The sequence below is a fragment of the Salmo salar genome, chromosome ssa25, assembly GCF_905237065.1.
Source record: "Salmo salar chromosome ssa25, Ssal_v3.1, whole genome shotgun sequence".
Classification (NCBI taxonomy): domain Eukaryota; kingdom Metazoa; phylum Chordata; class Actinopteri; order Salmoniformes; family Salmonidae; genus Salmo; species Salmo salar.
The window spans coordinates 3651469-3674173 of record NC_059466.1 but is presented as its reverse complement, the minus strand read 5'-3'; positions in this window follow the sequence as shown (position 1 = coordinate 3674173).

Sequence of the window (22705 nt, the reverse complement as noted above, 5' to 3'; positions counted from 1 at the left end):
ATAGAGGGGTGCAGTTTTCCAATACTGTTTCAGGGTTTTCAGCTTCACTAGACCCATGTATATGACCATTGATAAATAACAAAAAATATCTGACATGGAAATAGGCTTCCATGCCTCTTTTTGCCTGCCTGCTTCTTAGCACCATATTTATTAGTGTTGAAGACAAGGGAATCAATAACTGAAGATGTAAAAAACAGTTGAAAAAGTTGCATGGGGCTGTAGTTGGAGGTCATGTCCAGCTGAGGTCCTGGTGGCCTTTTCGGTCTGAATATTGGAGGTGGTGGGCCCACATCCTTCACCAGCACAGAGTGCCAACGACCCTCCTCCTCTCTGATTGCTGGTTTAGCTTTGCCCCACCTCCGCTTCTTTGTCACAGACTTCACACGTGGCCGGGTGGGGGTAGGTGTGGAGCCGGAGACAGCAGGGGTCCGGCTAGATGATTCAGCTCCTGTGGGGGATGGGCACCTTGGCAGTGGGGGCTCCCAGTCAGAATCAGAAGGACTGTGAAGACACAGACACACAGATTATATATAGAGTTGTGAACCCCATGTCTAGATAAAATACATGTAAAAATATTTTATATATACAGACAGATTATATATAGAGTTGTGAACCCCATGTCTAGATAAAATACATGTAAAAAATATTTTATATATACAGACAGATTATATATAGAGTTGTGAACCCCATGTCTAGATAAAATACATGTAAAAAATATTTTATATATACAGACAGATTATATATAGAGTTGTGAACCCCATGTCTAGATAAAATACATGTAAAAAATATTTTATATATACAGACAGATTATATATAGAGTTGTGAACCCCATGTCTAGATAAAATACATGGAAAAAATATTTTATATATACAGACAGATTATATATTTTTTACATGTATCTAATATATACAGACACAGACACACACTCATAATGTTTAGCCATGTGTACTTCACACAGTTCATTACATATATATATGTCAAATAAAAAATAAAAATGAATTTCTCTCTGATATTTCACCGGATGAAGCGTCCCACCTAGCCCGTAGAAGTTAAGGAAAGAAGGAAAAACCCAAAATAAACACGTACACCAAAAGAAACACACCGATGAATAAACAGTCCTGTAAGGCCATAAGCTATACATGGAACAATCTCCCACAAACTACAAAACAAAACACATACCTATATATAGGACTCTCAATCAGAGGCAACTAAAAACACCTGCCTCCAATTGAGAGTCCAACACCCAAACCTAGACATAGAAATACAAAGAACTAGAAAGAACATAGAAATACAAACATAGAACATAACCCAAAACCCCCCGGAATACATAAATCAAATACCCTACTAAACAAACCACCACCCCGAACCATACAAAACAAATACCCTTCTGCTACGTCCTGACCAAATACTAATACAATTACTCCCTCTGCTGGACAGGATGTGACACCACCTCCAACGTAATTTTTGAGAATTTGGCAGTACGTCCAACTTGCCTCACAAACGCAGACCACGTGTAACCACGCCAGCTCAGGGCCTCCACGTCTGGATTCTTCACCTGCGGGATCGTCTGAGACCAGCCACCCAGACAGCTGATGAAACAAACAGTGCTCGTCGTCCTCACCAGGGTCTTGAATTCACTGCAGTTCACTGCGTCCTAACCGTCTTCAGTGGCAAATGTTCACCTTCGATGGCCTCTGGCATTGTGCTCTTCACGGATGAATCCCAGTTTCAACTGTACCGGCTAGATGGCAGACAGAGTGTATGGCATCGTGTGGGTGAACGGTTTGCTGATGTCAACGTCGTGAACAGAGTGTCCCATGGTGACAGTGGGGTTATGGTATGGGCAGGCATAAGCTACGGACAACAAACACAATTGCATTTTATCAATGTCAATTTAAATGCAGTGATACAATGACGAGATCCTGAGGCCCATTGTCGTGCCGTTCATCCGCGCCATAACCTCATGTTTCAGCATGATAATAGCCGCCCCATGTCACAAGGATCTGTACACAATTCCCGGAAGCTGAAAATGTCCCAGTTCTTCCATGGCCTGCATATTCACAAAATATGTCACCCATTGAGAATATTTAAGATGCTCTGGAGCTACGTGTACAACAGCAACAGCGTGTTCCAATTCCTGCCAATATCCAGCAACTTCGCACAGCCATTGAAGAGTAGTGGGACAACATTCCACAAGCCACAATCAACAGCCTGATCAACTCTATGCAAAGGAGATGTGTCATGCTGCATGAGACAAATGGTTGTCACATCAGATACTGACTGATTTTTCTCTCCCTAACTTTTTTAAGGTATCTGTGCCCAACAGATGCATATCTGTAATTCCAGTCATGTGAAATCCATCGATTAGGGCCTAATTAATTTTTTTCAACTGACTGATTTCCTTATTTGAACTGTAACTCAGTAAATTCTTTGAAATTGCTGCATGTTGCGTTTATATCAGTGTAGTTTAAATCAGTTGTGTTTGCTAGGGATGGGGGAAAAGTTTGACCACTCCGGCTCTTGAGGACCGGAGTTGCCCATCCTTGCTGTAAAGCTTCTCTACTGACTCTCCAAGCTGTGCAAAGGCTGCTGTATTCAGAATGTTGTGTGTCATCAATCGATAAAACAACTACCAGCATGTCTCCTAGACTATACAGGACCAGCTTGACAGCGAAAATAAATGCTCTGCTGACCAAGGCAATCAAATGAGTTATTTTGTTGGAAATGGCTACAAAAGCAAAAGGAGAGTTGCCTGTCTATCCAAACTCCTTGCCTAACTCTATGCGACGCCCACGGACATTAGTTTCTTCTCCGCAGGGAGTCTGGATCTGAGTACCTCCCCGACGATTTATAATATGGAAATCCATTCTAGACCATCTGATTGGTCCCAGAAACTGATGGGTTGTTCGGCCAGAGCCAGAACATGTAGGTAAGGAAGTTTTTTGAAAATTCGTCAGTGCAAACACACCTGTCTATATAAGGTCCCACAGTTGACAGTGCATGTCAGAGCAAAAACTAGGCCATAAGGTCGAAGGAATTGTCCGTATAGCTCCGAGACAGGATTGTGTCGAGGTACAGATCTGGAGAAGAGTACCAAAAAATGTCTGCATCATTGAAGGTTCCCAAGAACACAGTGGCCTCCATCATTCTTAAATGGAAGAAGTTTGGAACCACCTAGACTCTTGAAAACCTGCTCGAGAGTGCTCAGACTGGTGCGAAGGTTCACCTTCCAAAAGGACAACGACCCTAAGCACACAGCCAAGGCAATGCAGGTGTGGCTTCAGGACAAGTCTCTGAATGTCCTTGAGTGGCCCAGCAGGAGTCCGGGCTTGATCCCAATTGAACATCTCTGGAGAGACGAGAAAATAGCTGTGCAGCGACGCTCCCCATCCAACCTGACAGAGCCTGAAAGCATCTGCAGAGAATGGTAGAAACTCCCTAAATATAGGTGTGCCTAGCCTGTAGTGTCATATCCAAGAAGACTCAAGGCTGTAATCACTGCCAAAGGTGCTTCAACGAACTGAGTAAAGGGTCTGAATACGTATTTCAATGTGATATTTCAGGGGATTTTTATATACATTTGAAAACATTTCTAAGAACCTGTTTTTGCTTTGTCATTATGGGTTATTGTGTGTAGATTGATTAAGAAAATTTTTAATTATTAAATTTTAGAATAAGGCTGTAACGTAACAAAATGTGGAAAAAATCATGGGGTCTGAATACTTTCCGTATGCACTGTATATATCATGAACCGGCCATAAGTTTGAAAAGAAATGTCAGATTTTTAGGCCATATTGTCATGCCCTGACCATAGAGAGCCCTTGGTTCTCTATGGTGTAGTAGGTTAGGGTGTGACTAGGGGGTGATCTAGTATGTCTATTTCTATGTTGGCGCTAATATGGTTCCCAATTAGAGGCAGCTGTTTATCATTGCCTCTGATTGGGGTTCATATTTAGGTAGCTATTTCCCCCCACCTGTGTTTTGTGGGATATTGATTGATTGTTAGTGTGTTTGGGCACTACGTTCTCACGGTCTTTGTAAGTTTTGTTTTGTTAGTTTCACTTAAATAAATATGTAGAACTATACTCACGCTGCTCCTTGGTCCGATCATTTTCAAGAACGTGACACATATTGCACAGCAGGTAGCCTAGTGGTTAGAGCGTTGGGCCAATAACCGAAAGGTTGCTGGATTGAATCCCTGAGCTGACAAGGTACAAATCTGTCGTTCTGCCCCTGAACAAGGCAGTTAACCCTGGGCGCCGAAGACGTTGATGTTGATTAAGTCAGCCCCCCGCACCTCTCTGATTCAGAGGGGTCGGGTTAAATGCGGAAGACACATTTGTACAACAGACTAGGTATCCACCTTTCCCTACTCACACCACTTGATTTTGTTTCTCATCCATATACACGCAACACCCCATAATGACAAAGTACTTTTCTTTTTGAATTTTCAGTAAATTCACACCCCTGAGTAAATACATGTCAGAATCAACTATGGCAGCGATTACAGCTTTGAGTCTTTCTGGGCAAGTCTAAGAGGTTTGTACACCTGGATTGTACAATATTTGCCCATTATTTTTTTTCAAAATTCTTCAAGCTCAGTCAAATTGGTTTTTGATCATTGCTAGACAACCATTTAAGTCTTGCCATAGATTTTCAAGCAAATTTAAGTCAAAACTTTAAATTGGACAGTCACTGTCCTCTTGGTAAGCAACTCCAGTGTAGATTTGGCCTTGTATATTTGTTGTGACTGGGTGTATTGATACACCATCCAAAGTGTAATATCTTCACCATGCTCAAAGTGATATTCAATGTCTGCTTTTTCATTTTTACCCAATGACTTTCTTTGCGAGATATTGAAAAACCTCCCTGGTCTTTTTGGTTGAATCTGTGTTTGAAATTCACTGCTCGACTAAGGGACCTTACAGACAATTGTATGTGTGGGGTACAGAGATGAGGTCGTCTTTCAAAAATCACATTAAACACTAGTATTGCACACAGAGTGAGTCCATGTAACTTATGTGACTTGTTAAGCATATTTTCATTCCTGAACTTATTTAGCCTTGCCATAACAAAGGGGTTGAATACGTATTGACTCAAGACGTTACAGCTTTCCATTTTTTATTAATTTGTAAACATTTCTGAAACATTACACTATGGGGTATTGTGTGTAGGCCAGTGACAAAAAAATCTAAATGTAATCAATATTAAATTCAGGAAGTAACACAAAATTATTCTTCTGCGCTGTCGTTCGATACATACTTTAGTCTGAGACTGCCATCATTGACGTAATTTGTGGTGACGAGAGGCACGAGTGGTGTTGTACAAATCAAAGTCATCAGTGATTGGATAATCTCTAACCAATCAGAGTATCAAAGCCAATGTCATATTTTCAAAACGGCACTTTACCCACTTGTGTTCTGGCTCTGGCCCAACCCATCAGTTTCTGGACCAATCAGACAGGCCGAATGTGTTCGCATTCGGTGAAGGGTCAGGGAGGTTCTCAGATCCAAACCACAGATTATCCATTATATTGACCAGGTACTCTAGTGGCCGCTGTAACAATTAAAATAAATGTCTTCAAAAATGGAAGGTAGTTGGGAAGAGGTGTCACGGGTGTCGTAATGTAGAGACCAAGGCGCAGCGGGTTGCGTGCTCATCATTATTTTTTTAAATTAAAGTTAACACAAACAAGAAACAAAGAACGACAGTTTCAAAGGCTATAATAACAGCAGTGCAAAATACAACTACCCACAAACAACCAGGTGAAAACAAGTTCCCTATATATGACTCTCAATCAGGAACAACGATGTATAGCTGTTCCTGATCGAGAGCCACACAGACCAACAAAGAAATATACAAACTAGAAAAACCTAGAATACCAAAACAAGAACATACACCAAAACCCCAGAACACATAAATAAAACACCCCTCTACATACACATAACCCCCCGAACCACAAAACAAATACCCCCTGCCACGCCCTGACCAAACTACAATAACAAATAACCCCCATTACTGGTCAGGACGTGACAGTACCCTCCTCCCAAGTCCATGGCTCACGATAGTCCACCCGTTGCTCCTTCCTCCACTGCTTGGTCTGTGTTTGGTGAGTAGTTCTGTCACGTCTGTCGTAGGAATTAGACCAAGGTGCAGCGGGTTGTGTGCTCATCATATTTATTTATTAAAGTGAACACGAAAAAAACAATAAACAAAGAAACGACAGTCCAACAGTTTCGCAGGCTATACACGAAAGCAATGCAAAAACAACTACCAACAAACAGACAGGTGAAAACAAGCTCCCTAAGTATGACTCTCAATCAGAAACAACGATGTACAACGATGTTCCTGATTGAGAGCCAACGATTGAGAGCCAACGAACAACGATGTTCCTGATTGAGAGCCACTCCCGGCCAACAAAGAAATACACAACATAGAAAACCTAGAATACCAAAACAAGAACATACACCAAAAATCCCGGAACACATAAATACAACACCCCTCTACATACACACAACCCCCGAACCACATAAAACAAATACCCCCTGCCACGTCCTGACCAAACTATAATAACAAATAACCCCTATTACTGGTCAGGACGTGACAAGAGGCAAGATCAGGTTGAACCATTCTAGCCAATGAGACGGCAGATATACATGTGAGACCAGGCAAAACGATTTTTTATTTTTTTATTTAAGGTTAGGGTTAGCATTATGGTTACGGTTAGGTGTAAAATCACATTTTAAGAAGATAAATTGTAGAAATGGGCGGGGTTTATGACTTTGTGGTAACTAGTGACGACAAAATGTATAATTTGCATTATGTTAAATTCTTAGAGAAAACGACTCTAACGCCATCATTGGTGCTAATTTAACATTTAACCCTAATGTTCATCCTACTGTATGAACCAAGGGTATATTTTAGCAATAATGCCCGAGGGGGTGTGGTAAATAGCCAATATACCACATTTAAGGGCTGTTCTTATGCAAGACGCAACGCGGGGTGCCTGGATACAGCCCTTAGCCATAGTATATGAGCCATATATACCACAAACCCCCGAGACGACTTATTGCTATTATAAACTGGTTAGCAATGTATTAGAGCAGTAAAATAAATTATTTGTCATACTCATGGTATATGGTCTGATATACCACGGCTGTCAGCCAATCAGCATTCAGAGCTCGAACCACCCAGTTAATAATAGTGGAATGTATCACAACATCTGCCATGCATGTAGCACCCTTGCAATGCCCCTGGCTGCATTTATACAGCCATTGTTGTTGAGATTAAAATATGAGTAATTTTAAGTTACGCATGCGAGAAGGACAAGTTTGAAAGAATCATAAAATAACACAAACCACATTGTAATAATTTGGAAAAGGTAATTTTACAGGGGCGAGTGGCGCGTATATCCGTATAAAAACGAAGTTATGACCCCTCCCTCTTTGCCCCGGCAACGTTATACTTACACCAGTTATTTTGAGTGCCTAATATGAACACGATTTGACTTAGCATTTCAAAACTTACCATAATACAGGGGCTGCCTGACGCCATGTCCGGAACGTCGTTTTGACCATGACCCGCTTCTTTCCAGACAAAATTATTGTTATTCTGCTGTCTGTCACCGAACAAGTTTCACCTCTTTGACCGCACAGCACCTACCTAGCTATGTACAGTAGATTTGTTGTAAAACCTTTCATATAGTCAATGATGTATGTTGCGTCCACATCCTAGTTGGATGGGAAATCCTGATGCACCACCCATTTTTGATAGTCTATCATCACCATAAAATCAATGCGGACACTGCATGATATTCCCATATCACTATGAACATGGACAATGTCAAAGTGGATTGGATTAAGTCAATAAAATGATGACAGAAAGGGCACAAGATTAGTTGGATAACAAAGCAAACGCTCTATAATGGTACCACGGGCCTACATTCCAAATGTGGTGTCATTTGGTCCTATGGTTCATGAGAAGAATATTTGTTGAGTATTTGTAGTATATTTTAGCATATATTAGCGTATGTGCTATCTTTGAATGCATCAGTGGTATTTTTCAAACTCTTTAGGGACTATTGTGATGAGTAAATCTGACTTTTAGTCCATTAGAAGATTTTTTTATGATAATTTTAAGCATTAGTGTTAGATAGTCAAAGAAGTTCATTGTTAATAGTTTCCATATTTTTAAGATATCAATGCCAAACTTAAAGGTAGACTCAGCGAAATGACATTGCCACGAGCAGCACTGCAGATATTATGATGAGCGAGATGCAAGACTTTGCTCCCACACAGTCATGATTCATGTGGGGGTTTTATGACACCTCACGTCGATTGTAAATTGTAATGCAGCTCCTTTCTGGTCCCTGTGTTACAGAAGAGTTTGCCGCCCAAAACCTCAACATCCCACAATGGACACTGGGACAATATATTTCAACATTCGAATGTTGGAAATGATGAGAGATGGAAAATTAACGTCTATTTTGTGATGTCATTAAAATTGGTATAAAGACGTTATAACGAAAACATTGTAACTTGAAGAGCTTTTACACTGTATATCAGGTTTACAATCTTTACATTGTGTATAAAATATCAAGGATAAAGAGAATGTTTTTGTTTTAGTTCCCTAACAAGATCACAGTAACCCTAATACCATGACCAGAACTGCTGCTCTTTTGGGTAAGAAGTAATGCATGTATTTAAGCGTTGAAGGTATTCGTCGGGTATCTCTGTTGGGCCCAGGCCTTCGTGGAAAGGGTTCCGCTTTGTGAGAAGGGTTCGATTGGACCTTCTTTTTCAGATGGCCTTCTCCTTTGTTCTCAGGTGTAAGTTCTGTTTGTCCACAAGAGGTCACAATATTCTTCTTAGTTGTCTGTTTACTTGCACTCGTTCTAGTAGAGTGGTTTTCTGAGGACGGCTAATCAGCCGTGTTGATCCCCAGAGTGGTGATGAGAGCAGTCAACAATGATTTGAAGAGAATAACCGGATGGTCCTACTTAAATTCATCTTCTTAGATACAATACAGCTACTCAACCGTAGCATTGATTGTTAGAGGTTCCTTTGTCTTCTTCAACCTCGTGTTGAGTTCCAGGGTTGTGACAAATGTAGACCTAGCTGCAGCTTGTGGTCCGTTTAGTCTGATATGTTCATTCTTAACTCAAACTTTTATACCCTCGGGTAAAAAGGGGGTGTTTTCATCATGCTGACACGCTCTCTGGTCTCCCTGAGATTAAGAGACATACCATGGGCCTACATGCCGAATGTGATGTTATTTGGACTGGTTCACGAGAATTCGTTTTTCAAAGGTTTTCCAAAATGTCCAGGATGGAGAAAAATCTATCCTGACGGACCTTATGGGTCCTTGAGGCAAATTTGCTCAGCATGAGGAAAGACACCTGCATACAAAGTTTAAAGTCTCTAGGTTGAATGGGGCGTCAGATATTAAAGTTTAAGTGAGACCGCTTATAACAGCCCTATGTATAGGCCAATCGGTGCCATTCTTTTTGACCAAGTTAGTCATGGCCTTTAGTTTTTGTGTGCCAATTTATTTTTATTTTTTTACCAATCTATGCTTGACCATGTGAAAAAAATGTAAGCTTCGCTGTGAACACCTAACTAGCTAGTGATTTCGTCAAACCATGCACCCGTACGTGTAATGTAGCATACAACCCAGTTTATCAATATGTTGTTGATCAAGATGAAAATTCTAAATAAACAGTAGCATTTTAAATATAAATACTCCAAAACAATACAATACTACATTTCAAAATATGCAACTGACTGTAGTCCGTTTTGATTGCCAATAATAAACATACTTCTAACCTTGACAGGGATCAAGTTTGAACTAAACACAGACGCAACCATTTAGACAGTTGGCCCCCTGGATTCGTTGTTGATTGGGGTAGTATTGAAGGAGGCCCCACTTCCTGAGGGCCTTCTCCATGCTCTGGTCAACATCCAGGTATTTATGACATTCCTCACCCTCTGGCTATGATCCATCTGGCCATAACAAAACTCATCCAACCCAAAAGCTTCCATCAACAACCACTATTTGAGAGGGATCTCACATTGATCTGGCACATGTTTAACAGTAAAAAGTCATTGTTGGAAGATCATAAGAGGAAAAATATAGCCACCCGATGGACAACATCCAAATGTTTTATCTTTTTTTAATTACCCCTTTTTCCTCCTCAATTTCGTGATTTCCAATTGGTAATTACAGTCTTGTCCCATCGCTGCAACTCCCTTACGGACTCGGGAGAGGCAAAGGTCGAGACTAATGCATCCTCCGAAACATGACATTTTACATTACATTTTAGTCATTCAGCAGAGGCTCTTATCCAGAGCGACTTACAGTAGTGAATACATACATTTCATTTCATTTCATGCATTTTTTTTGTTGTACTGGCCCCCGTGGGAATCAAACCCACAACCCTGGCGTTGCACACACCATGCTGGCGTTGCAAACACCATGCTCTACAACTGAGCCACAGGGAAGCTTTGTACCGCCCTGCTTCTTGACACACTGCTCGTTTAACCCGGAAGCCAGCAGCACCAATGTGTCAGAGGAATGTAAATTGTCCGATGCCGATTTTATTAATTGTTCTAAGAAACAATTAATAAAATGGGACAAGGACAACCCGGCCGGCTAAACCCTCTCGTAACCCGGACGATGCTGGGCCAATTGTGCGTTGCCTCATGGGTCTCCCGGTCGCGACCAACTGCGACACAGCCTGGGATCAAACCCAGATCTGTAGTGACGCCTCAAGAGCTGCAGTGCCTGCGCCACTCTGGAGGCCCCAAATGTTTTTTCTTTGTTATTTTGGGCAACAACAAAAAAATGTCACCAGTATAATAAATGTGTTATACACTGCTCAAAAAAATAAAGGGAACACTAAAATAACACATCCTAGATCTGAATGAATGAAATAATCTTATTAAATACTTTTTTCTTTACATAGTTGAATGTGCTGAAAACAAAATCATACAAAAATAATCAATGGAAATCCAATTTATTAACCCATGGAGGTCTGGATTTGGAGTCACACTCAAAATTAAAGTGGAAAACCACACTACAGGCTGATCCAACGTTGATGTAATGTCCTTAAAACAAGACAAAATTAGGCTCAGTAGTGTGTGTGGCCTCCACGTGCCTGTATGACCTCCCTACAACGCCTGGGCATGCTCCTGATGAGGTGGCGGATGGTCTCCTGAGGGATCTCCTCCCAGACCTGGACTAAAGCATCCGCCAACTCCTGGACAGTCTGTGGTGCAACGTGGTGTTGGTGGATGGAGCGAGACATGATGTCCGAGATGTGCTCAATTGGATTCAGGTCTGGGGAACGGGCGGGCCAGTCCATAGCATCAATGCCTTCCTCTTGCAGGAACTGCTGACACACTCCAGCCACATGAGGTCTAGCTTTGTCTTGCATTAGGAGGAACCCAGGGCCAACCACACCAGCATATGGTCTCACATGGGGTCTGAGGATCTCATCTCGGTACCTAATGGCAGTCAGGCTACCTCTGGCGAGCACATGGAGGGCTGTGCGGCCCCCCAAAGAAATGCCACCCCACACCACGACTGACCCACCGCCAAACCGGTCATGCTGGAGGATGTTGCAGGCAGCAGAACGTTCTCCACGGCGTCTCCGGACTCTGTCACGTCTGTCACGTGCTCAGTGTGAACCTGCTTTCATCTGTGAAGAGCACAGGGCGCCAGTGGCGAATTTGCCAATCTTGGTGTTCTCTGGCAAATGCCAAACGTCCTGCACGGTGTTGGGCTGTAAGCACAACCCCCACCTGTGGACGTCGGGCCCTCATACCACCCTCATGGAGTCTGTTTCTGACCGTTTGAGCAGACACATGCACTTTTGTGGCCTTCTGGAGGTCATTTTGCAGGGCTCTGGCAGTGCTCGCATTGATGTGCCATCCTGGATGACCTGAGCCACTTGTGTGGGTTGTAGACTCCGTCTCATGCTACCACTAGAATGAAAGCACCGCCAGCATTCAAAAGTGACCAAAACATCAGACAGGAAGCATAGGAACTGAGAAGTGGTCTGTGGTCACCACCTGCAGAACCACTCCTTTATTGGGGGTGTCTTGCTAATTGCCTATAATTTCCACCTGTTGTCTATTCCATTTGCACAACAGCATGTGAAATGTATTGTCAATCAGTGTTGCTTCCTAAGTGGACAGTTTGATTTCACAGAAGTGTGATTGACTTGGAGTTACATTGTGTTGTTTAAGTGTTCCCTTTATTTTTTTGAGCAGTGTACATCATGTCTATTGTACACTGAACAAAAACATCAACGTTACATGTAAAGTGTCAGTCCCATGTTTCATGTGCTGAAATAAAAGATTCCAGAAATGTTCCATATGCACAAAAAGCTTATTTCTCTCAAATTTGTGCACAAATTCGTTTACATCCCTGTTAGTGAGCATTTCTCCTTTGCCAAGATAATCCATCCACCTGACAGGTGGCATATCAAGAAGCTGATTAAACAGCATATTCATTACACAGGTGCACCTTGTGCTGGGGACAATAAAAGGCACCTTAAATGTGCAGTTTTGTCATACAACACAATTCCAAAGATGTCTCAAGTTTTGGGGGAGTGTGCAATTGGCATACTGACTGCAGGAATGTCCACCAGAGCTATTTCCAGATACTTGATTGTTTCTCTACCATAACCCGCATCCAATGTAATTTTAGAGGATTTGGCAGTACGTTCAACTGGCCTCACAACTGCAGACCACGTGTATGGCATCGTATGGGTGAGCGGTTTGCTGATGTCAACATTGTGAACAGAGTGCCCCATGGTGGTGGTGGAGTTATGGTATGAGCAGGAATAAGCAACGGACAATGAACACATTTGCATTTTATCAATGGCAATTTGAATGCACAGAAATACAGTGATGAGTTCCTGAGGCCCATTGTGAGGCCCATTTATTTTAAGGTATCTGTGACCAACAGATGCATACCTGTATTCCCAGTCATGTTAAATACATAGATTGGGACCTAATGAATTTATTTACATTGACTGATTTCCTAATATGAACTTGAATGCACTGACTGTAAGTCGCTTTGGATAAGATCGTCCGCTAAATGACAAATGTAAATGTCCAAGTATACTGAACAAAAAAATATAAAAGCAACATGCGACAATTTCTAAGATTTTACTGAGTTAAACTAAGGAAGGTACCGAGTGGCGCAGCGGTCTAAGGCACTGCATCTCAGTGCAAGCGGCGTCACTACAGCCCGGTTTTGAATCCAGGCTGTATCACATCCGGCTGGGATTGGGAGTCCTTTAGGCCCAGCATCATCCGGGTTAGGCCAGCGTCATTGTAAATTAGAATTTGTTCTTAACCCCCGGGATGGTTGAGCTAATGTGATTAGCTTGACGTTTTAAGTAACAAGAACATTTCCCAGGTCATAGACATATCTGATATGGGAAGAAAGCTTACATTCTTGTTAATCTAACTGCACTGTCCAATTTACAGTTGCCATTACAGTGAAATAATACCATGTTTTTGTTTGAGGAGAGTGCAGTTATGTACTTGAAAATGTATCAATTAACCAATTAGGCACATTTGGGCAGACTTGATACAACATTTTGAACAGCAATGCGATGGTTCATTGGATCAGCCTAAAACTTTGCACATACACTGCTGCCATCTAGTGGCCAACATCTAAATTGCGCCTAAACTGCAATAATACATTTTGGCCTTTCTCTTGCATTTCAAAGTTGATGAAAAAAAAGCATGTTTTTTTCTTTGTATTATCTTTTACCAGAACTAATCTGTTATATTCTCCTAAATTTCACATTTCCACAAACTTCAAAGTTTTTCCTTTCAAATAGTATCAAGAATATGCATATCCTTGCTTCAGGCCCTGAGCTACAGGCGGTTAGATTTGGGTATGTCATTTTAGGCGAAAATTTAAAAAAAGGGTCCGATTAGTTGAGAGAGCTAGATACTTGTACCACTTAGCCACCCTTTTGTCTTCACATTATTGTACTACAGTACTATTTTCAAGGTTCTCGCCATTCTCTTCCCCCTCTTGATTTCCATGATGACTGTTTTGATGTCAAAGTTAACAAATTCAGCCCGTGAGGACTTAGTGAGTTGGACGGTTCCCGATGAGATCAGCTGCCAGACATAGTAGGAAATAATGAGTACATCAAACAAGACCTATATAACTGATTGCGTTTTTCCAATCCATACATTTTGCACAAGGTAATGCATGGACAAGCAATAGTATAAAGAAGAAAATTAGTTCTCTGATGAACATTGATCGTTACAGCTTAGTAAAGACTTATACGTGATGAGACTTACCATGCACTTGTAATGTGCAGTGACCTTTTTTACATTATCTGTCCTAATAATGGGCATGCCCAAAAGAACTACAGTGTGTGTGTGGGGTCCTTACATGCGAGGAACTCTTGAGGAGATGGAGCGGGTGTCCTCCGATTGGCCACGGGATCCAACTTTGATTCGCCCTTTCTCGAATCTCTCACAGCCCCTACTCCGCTGAGGGGAGGAGTCTGAGTCATTGGCCACACCTCCCTGTTCCTCCTGATCATCTGAAAAGTATAAATTGGATACGTCAATACGCTGGCCATACACCTTCAACAACGGTATTGAGTTATCCTCTTGTGGTCTACTTTAAAAGTGTCAAAAGAAAAGCCATCCCTTGTGTGCTGAATATCACATAAAAGATAAGTTAGATACCTTCACTGGCATCCTGAGAGGCATCCCGGCATTTACTACAATACACACCACATCCAGAGACCAACGAATACAGAAATATTAGGATAATTTTTTACAGAAATTTCCAGCTCCTTGTTGTAATACGGTTATTTACGAAGGGCACTTACAGGTAGATCACCTGTGAGGGATTCTCTTTGACCTGGGCCTTATTCCATATTGCACAGTAGTAGTGATACGTCCACCTGCATGTCTTCACATCACAACCAATAGTGGCACCAGCCCTGTGGCAGGACAAATACATCTGAAGGGGAGGAAAAGAGAGCAACTGCCATGTTCGTAAACATAACTGCTACAGCACCCATCTCACAAGCTGAATCTGGGCAACTCACTATAGGATGTGTCCAAAATGGCACACTATTCCCTATATGGTGCACTACTTTTGACTAGAGCCCTGTAAGACTTGGTATAGTGCACTGTCATGACATAACCTGGGGGGAGGATCCTAGCCCTAAGTTTATGACAGTCGTAAATACTCTGCTTCAGGGTTGCTGGCCTTCTAGGCAGAGTTAGCCTGTCCAGTGTCTGTTCTTTTGCCCAACTTAATCATTTATTTTTATTGGCCAGTCTGAGATATGGCTTTTTCTTTGCAACTCTGCCTAGAAGGCCAGCATCACGGAGTCGCCTCTTCACTGTTGACGTTGAGACTGGTGTTTTGCAGGTTCTATTTAATGAAGCTGCAAGTTGAGGACTTGTGAGGCGTCTGTTTCGCAAACTAGACACTCTAATGTACTTGTCCTCTTGCTCAGTTGTGCATCGGTACCTCCCACTCCTCTTTCTATTCTGGTTAGGGCCAGTTTGCGCTGTTCTGTGAATGGAGTAGTACACAGCACTGTACGAGATCTTCAGTTTCTTCGAAATTTCTCGCATGAGCCATCATTTCTCAGAACAAGAATAGACCGACGAGTTTCAGAAGAAAGGTCTTTGTTTCTGGCCATTTTGAGCCTGTAATCGAACCCACAAATGCTGATGCTCTAGATACTCAACTAGTCTAAAGAAGGCCAGTTTTATTGATCTTTAATCAGCACAACAGTTTTCAGCTGTGCTAACACCTATGTAGATATTCCATTAAAAATCGGCTGTTTCCATCTACAATAGTCATTTACAATATTAACAATGTCTACACTGTATCTCTGATCAATTTGATGTTATTTTAATGGACAAAAAAATGATGCTTTTTTTTCAAAAACAAGGACATTTCTAAGTGACCCCAAACATTTTGAAGATAGTGTACATCAGGGAAGGATGGCCTGCTATTGTGGACGGAGAACTACTGCCATTCTACAGGGTGAAAGATGAGCACCCATGCTGGGAGGAAGTGTGTATCGCCAGAGGACATCGCACACTGATTCCAGAGGTGCATGGGACATGAGGGACACCTGGGCATCGTTAAGGTGAAGCAACGATGCAGGGACACGGTCTGGTGGCAAAATATTGACAGAGACATTGAGTCCCTTGTGAAGGACTGCACAGCATGCCTGATGAGTGGGAAATCTCGCAAACCCACTCCAGCACCCCTGACACCAGTGGAATGGCTAAAGGCTCCCTGGGACCACCTGGAGGTGGATATCTGTGGAGAGTTGCACTGGGCCCCAGCACACGCAAGATACCTACTGGTCATTCATGACTTGCATTCAAAATGGGAAGAAGCCGTGCCATTGTCCACTTCCACCTCACAGATGATCATCCAAACCCTAGATAAGCACCATTACGACAGACAATGGCCCCCAGTTTGTCTTGAATGATCTGTCTGTGTACCTTGAAAAGCAATCTTTCAAGCACATCCGAACCGGCTGTGTACCACCGTCAAGCAAATGGGGGGGGTGGAACGCTTGATCTGGACCCTGAAGGAAGGAATGCGGGCCTACTTGGCTAAGGGACAACCTTTGGATGTGGCTCTGTGCCTTACACTACTCCACATCAGAGCTACCAAGCACTCCCTGATGATTGGCAGGGAACTGAAACTCCCTTTGGACTTCCTCTGCCCAAAACAAAAGAACAAGCTTGCTGCAGCAAGGCAAGCCTATGTTGGAGCGGCACAGCAATGGATGAAACAACATTATGAGCCATCTCACAGAGTGAAACAACTAAGCCTGAAGGCCCAGGACTGGGTGCGGATCAGGACTGACAACCGTCGGAACAAGCTCTCCTCATTTTTCTCCAAGCCCCTGATAGTCAAAAGACAGCTAGGGACTTCAACATTCCAACTTCAGGATGGATTCCGCTGGCATGCACATCGCCTCAGAAAGGTCCATTCGCAGGTGGGGGATCCTTCCCTGACTCGTCTGTCCACAACTCACCATGGGCAGGAGCAAGTTCAAGGGGCTCACGCACCTCCAACCCTTCAGCAGGCTCAGTTCAGGGCCCTTCCACCAGTCAGGCCTCAAATGCCTGCAGTTCCCCTGCCACCAGCCACACCTTTGAACACTGGGAGACCCCAACGGGTCATAGCTCCTCCCTCGTGGCTTAAAGAATATGTTAACTAGAGCAGGAGGATTATGGAGATGTTGTGTTCAGTAATATGGTGTCGTAGCTTAGTTGAGTACTGTTGCTTTAAGAATGTATCGGGCACGTTGTGTGCAAACAGAGGTGTGAGGATTGGATGAGTGAGTTTTGTACGAGCGGTTAACTTCGGAAGTAAAGACGTTCAGTTTAATTGCACAACAAGCCTCCTTGCAGTTGTAACAGAGATGGCACCTGGGTATATACTCCTAAAAACCAATGAGGAGATGGGAGAGGCCGGACTTGCAGCGCGTTGAGCGTCACAAATAGAACCAACTTCTATTTTAACGCCTGGCAACGCAGACGCTCACTGACCTGCACGCAGTGTGGGTGCAATGATTGAATAACATGCATGTGTACATTTATTTTGCAACGCTCGCACAGGCGACGCAAGCGGTGTGGTCAGCATACGCCACTAAACTATGCACGCACATTTTGGTACAAATAATGTACAAAGATAGCACTGATGCCATCGAACAAATAATATTATGCTCTCTATGAGGCCTACAACAAATAGTGTTCATATCTCGCATCAACACCATTGGTTCTACAGATAGGCCTGTCTATTAGTATGAAGAAAAGGTGGCATAATATGGAAGTAATTGAATTCATGGAAATATATGCAAATTAATATTAACACCATTTAAATGTAGATGGTTTTTGCATTGGATATATTTACCATATCATATGGAGACAGAAACATAAACCTTTAAACCTTATCATAAGTAGACATAATTGCAAATGATTAAATCCTTCCAATATACATTTTAAAAAACAATTTAGTTACGAATTGAACTTTAATTAAATGAGTTGACTTTTCACATGGGATGATTTCACTGAACAACAAAAGAAAGAGAATATTGAATGATCCCCAATGATCCATCGCATCTCCCAAATGCATTTTCAACATACATCTGTAAAAGGATAGTCTAGAAACTAAAGCTTTGGTTGTCTTCCTCTCAGGCTTCCATGTCTTGTCCCTGGACCTCTTCAATGTCCAACTCTTGAACATCAGACTCTGAGGCCTCATCTTCACTGTCACTTTCCAACCTTGTTTAAGATTGCTCGTTGTCAGGCTCAAAAAGCCTCAAATTTGCCCAGATGGCCACCAATTTTTCAACCCTTGTATTGGTCAGCCTGTTGCTTGCTTTGGTGTGTGTGTTCCCAAAAAAAGACCAGTTGGGCTCTGAGGCGGCTGATGTTGGTGAGATTTGGAGGATGATGGAAGCAACAGGGGAAAGAGCCTCAGAGCTCCCTTCCACCAGGTGGCTGATGAGATATGTTGGGACGACTGCCATATTGCATCTCCATCCCAAAGCCCTTGCTTGGAAGTGTACTTCGCCAGACTTCCAAGAACCTTGCCCTCATCCAGGCCAAGGTGGCGAGACACGGTAATGATGACACCATAGGCCTTGTTGATCTCTGCACCAGACAGGATGCTCTTGCCAGCATATTTAGGGTCCAACATGTACGCTGCGGCGTGTATAGGCTTCAGGCAGAAGTCTTCACGCTTTTTGATGTATTTCAGAACTGCAGTTTCCTCTGCTTGGAGCAACAGTGAAGTGGGCAAGGCAGTACGGATTTCTTCTCTTACATCTGCAAGCAGAGTCTGAACATCAGACAGGATGGCATTGTCTCCCTCAATCCATGCGATGGCTACTGCTATAGGTTTCAGGAGTTTCAGGCTGCTTACCACTCTCCCAAAATAATTCATCCAGGAGGATCCTCTTGATGGGGCTGTCCATATCGGCAGACTGTGATATGGCCATTTCTTGCAGACTCCTTCCCCTCCAGGAGACTGTCAAACATGATGACAACACCACCCCAACAGGTGTTGCTGGTCATCTTCAAGGTGGTGCTCTTATTCTTCTCACTTTGCTTGGTGAGGTAGAATGCTGCTATAACTTGATGACACTTCACATACCTAACCATTCCCTTGGCTCTCTTGTAGAGTGTATCCATTGATTTTAGTGCCATGATTTCCTTGAGGAGCAGATTCAAAGTATGAGCAGCACAGCCAAGGGGTGTGATGTGAGGGTAGGACTCCGTCACTTTAGACCAAGCAGCCTTCATGTTCTCAGCATTGTCTGTCACCAGTGCAAATACCTTCTGTGGTCCAAGGTAATTGATGACTGCCTTCAGCTCATCTGCAATGTAGAGACCGGTGTGTCTGTTGTCCCTTGTGTCTGTGCTCTTGTAGAATACTGGTTGAGGGGTGGAGATGATGTAGTTAATTATTCCTTGCCACGAACATTCGACCCCCCATCAGAGATGATTGCAATATAGTCTGCATTCTCTATGATCTTCCAATATACATTGCCTGTGAGCATCAGAGGTGAACCAGTTGCATACACAGCTCGAGAAAGACATTCCTCAGCATTTCTCTGACTACGTTCCTCCATTGAGTCAAAAAAACTTCTGATTCCAGGAGGACCATGAGCTGTTGCTATCGATAAGGTGTCTGATTCATCATTTTCACCTCAAATAGAAGTAGAGGGACTTTTGTCAGAGGTTGCTTGTTGTGAGCGCTGAGGGAACTTTATGCACTTGGCTAGATGATTCTGCATCTTTGTTACATTCTTCACATATGATTTGGCACAGTATTTGCAAATGTACACAACTTTTCCTTCTATATTAGCTGCAGTGAAATGTCTCCACACAGATGGAGACATCAGATAGTGCCTGTGGCATTTTCCTGTAAAGATTAGAAAAAAAAATGTTAAAAACCCCAAATACAATTCCATGTACAGATAAATAGTTAAGCAGTTAGATTAAACAACTCATTTGTAAGACAAATGTTTTAAAATGAAACATGAATGGAAACAGGTGAATTAACACTCCTCAGTTAGCAGGCTCAAGCAAGCTAACACCCACATGGTAGCAAAAACAAACTAGCAGAAATTGTTAACAAGTTAGAAATGATTTAAACACACTTTGCTGTAGGCTACTATTTACTAGTTAACAAAAAATGATGTATGTCATATAAACTATATTCACCCCACCCAGTATTTTAGTCAAAACTTACCAGAAAGCATGTAGTCCTTGGCTTAGACAGTGTAGTAGTGTGTAGAGGTCGACCGATTAATTGGAATGGCCGATTAATTAGGGCCGATTTAAAGTTTTCATAACAATCGGTAGTCTGCATTTTTGGACACCGGTTATGGCCGATTACATTGCACTCCACGAGGAGACTGCGTGGCAGGCTGACTACCTGTTATGTGAGTGCAGCAAGGAGCCAAGGTAAGGTGCTAGCTAGCATTAAACTTATAAAAAACTATCAATCTTAACATAATCACTAGTTAACTACACGTTTGATGATATTACTAGTTCATCTAGCTTGTCCTGCGTTGCATATAATCGATGCGGTGCCTGTTAATTTACCATTGAATCACAGCCTACTTCGCCAAACAGGTGATTTAACAAGCGCATTCGCAAAAAAAGCACTGTCGTTACACTAATGTGTACCTAACCATAAACATCAATGCCTTTCTTAAAATCAATACACAAGTATATATTTTTAAACCTGCATATTTAGTTAATATTGCCTGCTAACATGAATTTCTTTTAACTAGGGAAATTGTGTCACTTCTCTTGCGTTCTGTGCAACAGAGTCAGGGTATATGCAGCAGTTTGGGCCGCCTGGCTCGTTGCGAACTGTGTGAAGACCATTTCTTCCTAACAAAGACAGCCAACTTCGCCAAATGGGGGATGATTTAACAAAAGCGCATTTGCGAAAAAAGCACAATCGTTGCACGAATGTACCTAACCATAAACATCAAGGCCTTTCTTAAAATCAATACACAGAAGTATATTTTTTTCAACCTGTATATTTAGTTAAAAGAAATTCATGTTAGCAGGCAATATTAACTAGGCAAATTGTGTCACTTCTCTTGCGTTCATTGTACGCAGAGTCAGGGTATATGCAACAGTTTGGGCTGCCTGGCACGCTGCAAACTAATTTGCCAGAATTTTACACAATTATGACATAACATTGAAGGTTGTACAATGTAACAGCAATAGTTAGACTTATGGATGCCACCCATTAGATAAAATACGGAACGGTTCCGTATTTCACTGAAAGAATAAACTTTTTGTTTTCGAAATGATAGTTTCCGGATTTGACCATATTAATGACCTAAGGCTCGTATTTCTGTGTGTTATTATTTTATAATTAAGTCTATGATTTGATAGTGCAGTCTGACTGAGTGGTGGTAGGCAGCAGCAGGCTCGTAAGCATTCATTCAAAGAGCACTTTCCTGCATTTGCCAGCAGCTCTTCGCAATGCTTCAAGCATTGAGCTGTTTATGACTTTAAGCCTATCAACTCCCGAGATTTGGCTGGCAATACTAAAGTACCTATTAGAACATCCAATAGTCAAAGGTATATGAAATACAAATGGTATAGAGAGAAATAGTCCTATATTAATTACAACCTAAAACTTCTTACCTGGGAATATTGAAGACTCATGTTAAAAGGAACCACCAGCTTTCATATGTTCTCATGTTCTGAGCAAGGAACTTAAACGTTAGCTTTCTTACATGGCACATATTGCACTTTTACTTTCTTCTCCAACACTTTGTTTTTGCATTATTTTAACCAAATTGAACATGTTTCATTATTTATTTGAGACTAAATTGATTTTATTGATGTATTATATTAAGTTAAAATAAAAGTGTTCATTGTTCATTCAGTAATGTTGTAATTGTCATTATTACAAATATACATATAAAAATCGGCCGATTAATCGGTATCGACTTTTTTTGGTCCTCCAATAATCGTATCGGTATCAGTCGACCTCTAGTAGTGTGAGCTCAATACCATCTCATTAGCCTTGAGAATCAGCTGTACATGTGATGGAAGAGTGCACTGTGCATGCAGAGAGTTGCAATTCCATTGAATTGGGGATAGTTTAACTAAAATATGCCACAACACCTAGAATTGCCTTATGTGTATCCCACAAAAAAGGTTCACTGTTATAAGCACATTTTTTAAATGAATTTAAGCAAAATTCCCCAAAATCCAAGGCTTAACTTCAGGAAGTTTATCGGAAAGTTTCCGACCCTTTGCAACCCTAGCCAGGTCTATGGCTATTCATTCTTCATTATGGCTATTTGCCTAACCTGCAAAAAAAAATCTTAATCTTAAAGTATTTTACAATTAGCATTTATACCCATGTTGACCTTATTAGGAAATATATGTACAACTGGTCAACCTGGCTGGTGCATCTGAGAGAATGTCAGTAACTGTAAATAATGTTTTGTCAGTATGTAGGCCTATAATAGCTGGAAAGACTATTTTGTGGTGCTTAAAGGTCTACTGTTGTCACGACTCCCACCGAAGGTGGCGCCCCCTCCTGCTCGGGTGGTGCTCGGCGGTCGTCGTCACCGGCCTACTAGCTGCCACGGATTCCTTTTTGTTTTCCCCCTTCTGTTATTGTT